At 39.4% G+C, this 7,700-nt stretch overlaps 1 protein-coding gene and 1 long non-coding RNA gene across 10 annotated transcripts in view; both read left to right on the forward strand.

Moving 5' to 3' along the window:
• RAP1GDS1 (RAP1, GTP-GDP dissociation stimulator 1) overlaps positions 1 to 7,700 on the forward strand; it is a 132,330-nt gene that overhangs the window by 453 nt on the left and 124,177 nt on the right. The window lies entirely within an intron of this gene.
• The window catches only part of LOC106724908, a 7,734-nt gene continuing 4,768 nt past the window's right edge, over positions 4,735 to 7,700 (forward strand). The window contains exon 1 of the long non-coding RNA XR_001360737.1: positions 4,735 to 4,934. This is a non-coding gene — a long non-coding RNA (uncharacterized LOC106724908). The remainder of the gene's footprint in view (positions 4,935 to 7,700) is intronic.

A 7,700-nucleotide genomic window follows, 5' to 3' on the forward strand; every position in this document is an offset into this window, starting at 1 on the left:
GCCCGCTTCCTTTCCCCGGTGTCTTCGGGGCTGCGAGCTCGGATCGGACCGCGAGCCAGACCACTTCACCCAACTTCCCTGGCCGGGCGGCCTCCCCCGCCTTGGGGACCGCTCGTGCCGACGCGGGGAAGTGCGAGCCAGTCGTGCTGTGTGCGGGCGATGTTGCCACCTGCACGGACAGGGCGAGAGCGGACAGACACGGAGGTTGGAAGGGATGACTTGTCAGAGGCCACGGGGGCCGTGGGGAGGCTGGACAGCCGCTGGCTGTTGTTGGGTGACTACCATGTGCAAATACTGCCGTGCTCACCCCATCTCCTGGGCTCCTTCGCCTGTCTGCCGTGGCAGGAAGCCGCACCGCCGAGCCCGATACCAAACTTACATCACTTATTCCTTCCCAGCCTCCCCGGACTCATCTTCAGAGTCTGATTCCTTTGTATAGTAAATCTGAAGAGATTGGTTTTAAGGAAAGATTTAAATGCAGATATGTTTTCTAAAACGACATGTAATTCATCCTACAGTTTTCCCTGAATTTGTGGCTTAACTGTTAAATGCAGTGATTGCAAAGCGTCTGATGAATCCCATAATGTAATTAAAGGCCGAAAGTTTTTAAAGAATATAGTAGCCATTTGGGAATGCCATATTAATTTTTACATGTTCCCTGGTTGGCTTTCACTCCTGCCTTACCATAATTTCTTCTTTTTAAATGTGCTCCATAGGCATCTGCCAACCCAGACTTTCCCCACCCCTCTGTGCAAGTTATTTTAAGCTGAAATGAGTGTGGTCCTTTCATCTGTTGTGCAGTGTTCAGCAGATCCAGCGTTAGGTCATGGCACCCCAGAATCCTCAAGGAAGTATCTAAAAAATGTAGAAATGGTTGGTGTCCATGGAGCTTCCTTGAAAAGCATATGCTTCAAGGTCTGATTCAGACCTTTGGCCATAGATCTGGAAGAAGCCAATGTTGCAGGAAGTGGTATGAATGAAAAATGAATCTAGGACCCTGAATTTTATTTTCATTTTTTCACTGTTTTCCCTTTTAATGTACTATTAAGTATGCTGAACAAATATCTGTAAAAATTGGGTGGCCCATTTATATGTACCTAGCCTTCTTCTGACAGTATAGTGTTAAGTAATTATTAATATAGGTTATTGGACACATTATGTCTTTCTCTTGAACATACAAAATTTTACTTCTCAATTATAACCCACAAGTTTTGTCTGTAAAATACATTTCCCCATGTTTCAAGGTGAGCTAAAAAAATAGCCATTTAACTTAAATTTTAACTTGCATGTTGCATCAGTACCTTTTCAATGGGAAAAACCCAATTCTGTTGTAATATTAGTGAATAAAAATACTTAAAACAAATGAAATTATTTACTTAAATAATAATCTTGAAAATCATGAATGTTACTGCTTGATTTTAAAAAGGCCTAATAGAAACCCATCTCTCATTAGAAGGTTCTCAGGTAACTCTTGATTAAATTCATCTCTCTCTTTCATAGAGCTCTGCTTGTACCTTATTGGGAGCTTTTTAGCACTTACATAATCTGCCTTATAATGGAGTTGTTTATGTGTGTGTTGTGCATTTAGTCATGAGTTCCAGAAGATGAGAATTGTCATTAATTTTTGTGTCCTCAACAGTGCTTTCCACATAGTAGGTATTCAGTAAATCCTCGTTGAATTAATTGTTTAACTTAAAACCTATCATTTTAAACTGGTGAACCTGAAAGTATGGCTCTACACAAACATTTGGGTTGATAGATGTTATGAAGGTGTGGAGGGAGGGAAACCAAGAAGTATAATTATACTATGACTGGCCCGCTCTAAAAAAAAGTTTGGTTGTGTTAGTGATAGGGTTTGGGGGCAGCCTCCAGGCAAGCCATTTCCTTCTACACTACTGTTTTCAATGGTAAGGCGATTGAGTGTATGATCATTAGGTATATACAATAGTGTAAAATTGAAACCTTGGAAAGCAATTTTATATTCTGAGCCAAGGAAGTTTTTATAATTATTCATGTACACATAAGAGGTGGAAGGTGTACTGATCAATGTTGAGGGAAGGGCGGGAATCACGTTTTAATCTGTCATTATAAAAAATTAAATAAGGTGACTTTTACAAAAGATATTTTCATGGCAGTGATTTTTCTCCATAAGAAAGTGAAGGAAACTTCTTATATAATTTTATGGACCATGCTATTATTTTATGTATATATTTTATTTTAAATTTAACATGTATTTAGTATTTATTGAATGTCAGCCATGTGCAATATACTGTGGGAGGACAAAGATGAATAAGACATTCATATTTCAAGTTGCTTGTAATCTTAACAGGAAGGATGTAACATACATAGGTAAATATAGTAGAAGTAAAGTAAAAGTTACATTAAAAATAGCCTTTACATATATATTATAGAGTCAGGATGGAAGGATGATTTTTGAAAAATGATGTTATTTGAAACAAAGGTTGGGTAAGTTTCTGAAAGATACAAATGAATGAAGACTGTTAATAAGGTTGGGGTTGGGAGGAGAGAAATGACATAAATGAAGATAGATAGGGACTATTCAAGGAGTTTCCAAATAATATTAAATAGCCATGTTGGCTGGAGCTAAAGATAAGGAAATAGTGGATGGCAGAGATGAAAAAGTATTAATAGATAAAGACCAGGTAATGGAGGATTATAAATGCCAAGCTGAAGAAGTTTTTGGATTTGAATTGTCTATTGAGGAACTATTAAACATTTTTATTTAGTGAAGTGATGGATCACATTTGTTTGTGGTTTGGGAAAATTAACCTGTTAATTGAGTTCAGGATGAATTAGATGAGAAATTAGAGAATGCTTCGGAAGCAATGGTTGTTGCAGTTTGGGTGAAAGTATTTAATGGCTTGAACTAGGCTCAGGCAGTGGGAATAGAATATTGCAAATAAAGAACAGGATTTAGTTGGTAACAGCTCGAATATGGAATTGAGAAAGGAGTTATACATTATCGCCTTGGCAATAATGAGAATGTGCAGTCTATTAATATGTTGAATCCATTAGAGGAGGAAACAGCAATAGTCAATTTTGGACCTTTAGAGTTCGACTTTTGGTCTGTCATTTACATGATCTGTTCCTTGATGACAGTGACTTTCATATTAGGTTCTGAATACATTTCTAGCACTAGTGTCTGGCACATAGCAGCTATGCAGTAAAAATTTATTGACTGACTGAAACTAGGTACAGAGTATTTAACAGTTATTTTAACTCTCAAGAGAAAATTCCAACTAGAGATCTGGAAGTTATCCACAAATATACTGCTATGATATTTTAAGTTTGGTGGGAGGATGAGAATCAACAAAGAAAAAGGAAGAAAATTTGTCCAAGGTAAGAATCTTGAAGAATACCCTGTAGATAGAGGAAAGGAGTGAAATGATTTGACACTGAAAAAGAACCAGAAAGACTGGAATTGGCCTATAGTTGGTTTCAAGAAAGAGTAAATGGTCAAAAAGTTGTTTATTGCTTCAAAACAATTAGAGTAATAAGGACAGAGAAAAGGCTTTAAATTAATGTGGTTTAGTTAGTATACTACCCAGTGTGTGTGTGTGTGTGTGTGTGTGTGTGTGTGTGTGTACCCTTTTATATAATAAAAGCCTAATATGCTCAGTGTCCGACCAGCCGCTATGATGTGCATTGACTACCAGGGAGCAGATGCTCTAACCTGTAGTTTAGCTTGCTGCTGGGGTCCTGATGATCAGGACTGGGTGAGACCCTGGAACCCTCCCACGGTCCTTCCCCAGCCCCAATCATGCCCTTGCGGGGTCCCTCAGCCTGGCCTGCGCCCTCTTGCAATCCGGGACCCCTCGGGTGATGTCAGAGAGCCAGTTTTGGCCAGATCCCCGCAGGCCAGGCCAAGGGACCCTGGGCCTCTAATATATATATTTAAAAGGCATCTTTAAGAGGTGTGGTAAATGTGGAGGTGAGTTGTAAAAGCTAAGTGATAATGAGTAAGTAGAATTAAGAGTTTACTGTGTATAGTCATGCTGTATTCCTTGACCAGTTTAAAGATGTGTAAATTAGCATATATTTTTTAACATTTAAAAAATATTGCACTTTACATGGAATGACACATGCTGTTTTCTTGCCCGAGAATAATTTGTAATCTCACCATAGTGCCTCACATCTCTTTGACATGCCTTTGACTTAGTTTAGAAACTTTTATTTTTGCAATATCTGTCATGCAGAATGAGTTTAGGAATGGTTTTATAATTTTACATGGCATATTGCATAAAATTTTTTTCTTTTTTTTTTGTTAATCCTCACCCAAGGATATTTTTTCCATTGATTTCTAGAGGAAAGAAGGGAGGGGGAGAGATAGAGAGGAACATCTAGGTGAGAGAGACACATTGACTGGTTGCCTCCCGCACACACCCTGACCAGAGGCTGGGGATCAACCCTGCAACTGAGGTATGTTTCCTTGACCGCCCTTGACTGGAATCCAGCCTGCCAACGCTATAATCATTGAGCAATACGGGCTAGGGCAGCCGTGGGCAAACTACGGCCCGCCGGCCCGTTGGCCCATTTGAAATGAATAAAACAAAAAAAAAAGACCGTACCCTTTTATGTAATGAAGTTTACTTGGAATTTATATTAGTTCACACAAACACTCCATCCATGCTTTTGTTCCGGCCCTCCGGTCCAGTTTAAGAACCCATTGTGGCCCTCGAGTCAAAAAGTTTGCCCACCCCTGGGCTAGGGCCATAAAGGTTATTCTTACCAGTTAATGTATTTTATCCCTCTTTATTTAGTCTTTGTGAATTTGGAATTTCTCTAGTTATATTTATGCCTCTAATTTTCCTCTTATTTCCTAGAGTTTTGTTTTTCTCTTTAAATGTGTACAGTAGGTCCTTGAGTTACGTTGGAGATCCGTTCCTATGGCGAGACATAATGCAATTTTCACCGTAAGTCGGAACCACCTACATAAACACCTACATCACTCACATGGAACACATACACAGCAGTAATGAAGTGAAACAGTAAAAAAAAATTAAAAGAAAGAAACAATTCCTTACCTTTACTTGTGGTAAATAAATAATAAAAAACATAAAGCACATATGTACATACGTCAAAATGACGGAACTTTTTTTTAAAAAATCAAATGAGAGATGGCGACGTAACCACGAAACAACATACATCAAGTCTCAAGTAACCCGAGAACTGTCTGTATTTGGCAATATATATATTTTTAATCCTTGTGCTTTAAGTCCAAGAATGGTTTCATGGATAAATAGTAAAAAATAGTACTTTACTTGCACTTTGCATCTCAGAGTAGAGTGATAAAATGTTTTTGTAATCTGGTGGTCACTAAAATTAATTTTTTAAAAAGAGCATAGATGATAGATAGACTGGTTCAATAATTTTTCTTATGTTGGTATTATATCTATTTTGTATATGCCCTCTTTTTTGTTTTCATATGGGAGAAGGGCTAAATTCACTATCCTTGGGAGAGTCCTGTTCTGAAATCACAAGTACTACTATTTGGAAAGTGATAATAGCCTTAATTCATTTTGAGATCCATAGAGTTTTAACTTTCTCAGTGGAATGATGGGACTTCTATCACTGGAGAAATATTGTGATTACTCTCTCCAGAGATTCCAGATCACCTGAATTTGAATTTGATAATTCTGGAGTTATTGGTGGCACCACAATAGCCATAAAAATTACCTAATTTTTAAAAAATTATACTTTTAAATTTAGAGAGGGAGGGAGAGTGAGAGAAACATCAATGATGAGAGAGAATCATTGATTGGCTGCCTCCTGCACACCCCCTACTGGCGATGGAGCTTGCAACCTGGGAATGTGCCCTGACCAGGAATTGAAGGGTGACCACTGGGTTCATAGGTCCATGCTCAACCACTGAGCCACACTGGTCTGGCAAGAATCACCTAAATTTTTAATACTCACTCATGAATGTTAGGAGGATGGGAGAAGGAAAATCCACTCCTTTGGGAACTCCATGTTAATTTTAGATAACCAAATGTTTGGATATCTATAAGGAAAAAAATTAATTTAAAACACTTTCCTGGACATTTAATTTGGCAAATAGCTCTTTCTTGTGGAGAGAAAAGCAATAACAATGAAGCTATCAGAATAGTTTTTAAAGTCTATTTTGGTTCTATGATTCGTTGAAACTAAACCTTAAAATATACTCTGTATCATTGATGTCTTAAATATGATATAATCATCCCTAAATAATTCATTTTTCTTTAGTATTCAAAGGGTAACATGTGCTTGAGGTAGCTACTTCAGGGTTTGAACCAACTTGTTAGCTTTGTCTAAATAGATAGCCTGAAATACCATTACCCGTGCTAGCCAAGATGTGGATGTTGGATTCAAATTGCAGAATAATGTAATCCTCTCACTACATCTATTTATACAACTTTTGTGGCTAGAAGCATTGTAGGAGTTAAAACTGAAAATTAGGATAGTGATAAATGGAAGTAGTTAAATTGAGCTGGAAGCCATTGTTGCTTTACTTACAAACTCCAAAGTTGACTTTTTTCACAAAATGAAATTTTTTCACAAAATAAATTTTTTTCATATGTGCTCACTATCTGTCCTCTTCTCTAAAGACTTTCTTGCTTAATTTTGTCCATGTTTTGTATTTCAGCTGCTATGTATGTACTCTTAGTGCGAAAATATAGGGTGTCCCCCAAAAATGTATTCACACTTTAACAGTTGATAGCTCAATTGATGTTTCTTTACAGATTTAACCCATTGGAATTAATAATTATTCAAAATGTGTATACATGTTTTTGGAACAGCCTGTTATATATATCTGGGCTATTTCTTTGTATCTAGTAGATTATTTGACATCTCTACATGCGTAGTTAATTCAAACTCATTGAGCTAAAAACTGAATTCACTGTGTAATTTTTAGGAATTTTAACCAGAGGTATGCTGGTTAATATTTAACCCAAAATGCTTCTCCAATAATCTCACATTTGTGGTGGCAGTTGATTTCCTGTGAATGCATAGTTGGGAAAAGATGAGATGCAGCATGCCATTATATAGAATATCATTACATAGAATATCATATAGACACTAGAGGCCTGGTGCAGGAAATTCGTGCATCAGGGAGGGGTGTCCTCCAGCCTGGCCTGCACCTTCTCCAATCTGGAACCCCTTGGGGGACATCCTTCCCACAATCCAGGACCGCTGGCCCCTAACTGCTCGCCTGCCTGCCTGCCCAATTTCCCCTAACCGCTTTTGTCTGCCTGCCTGATCGCCCCCTAACCGCTCCCCTGCCGGCCTGATTGACGCCTAACCGCTCCCCTGCCGGCCTTATCGCCCCCAAATGGCCTCCCCTGTTGGCTTGATTGCCCCCAACTGCCCATCCCCGCCAACCTGATTGCCCCCAACTGCCCTCTCCTGCTGACCTGATCACCCACTACTGCCCTCCCCTGCCATGACCCGCCTCCTCCACTGGGACTGGCCTCTTCTGTGCTGCGCAGTGTGGGACCCCCAGGCCTCACTGCACAGAGCAGCCACTGGGCCCCTCCTCCGCTGTGCGTGATCTTGTGGCGGCCATCTTGTGATGATGTTGTGTGAGGGCGTGACGCCACCTAGGCTTTTATTGTATAGGACTAGGGGCCCGGTGCACAAAAATTTGTGCACTGGGGAGGGGGTTCCCTCAGCCCAGCTTGCCCCCTATCACATACTGGGAG

This window comes from Myotis brandtii, unplaced genomic scaffold (genome assembly GCF_000412655.1).
Source record: "Myotis brandtii unplaced genomic scaffold, ASM41265v1 scaffold124, whole genome shotgun sequence".
In the NCBI taxonomy this organism is placed as follows: domain Eukaryota; kingdom Metazoa; phylum Chordata; class Mammalia; order Chiroptera; family Vespertilionidae; genus Myotis; species Myotis brandtii.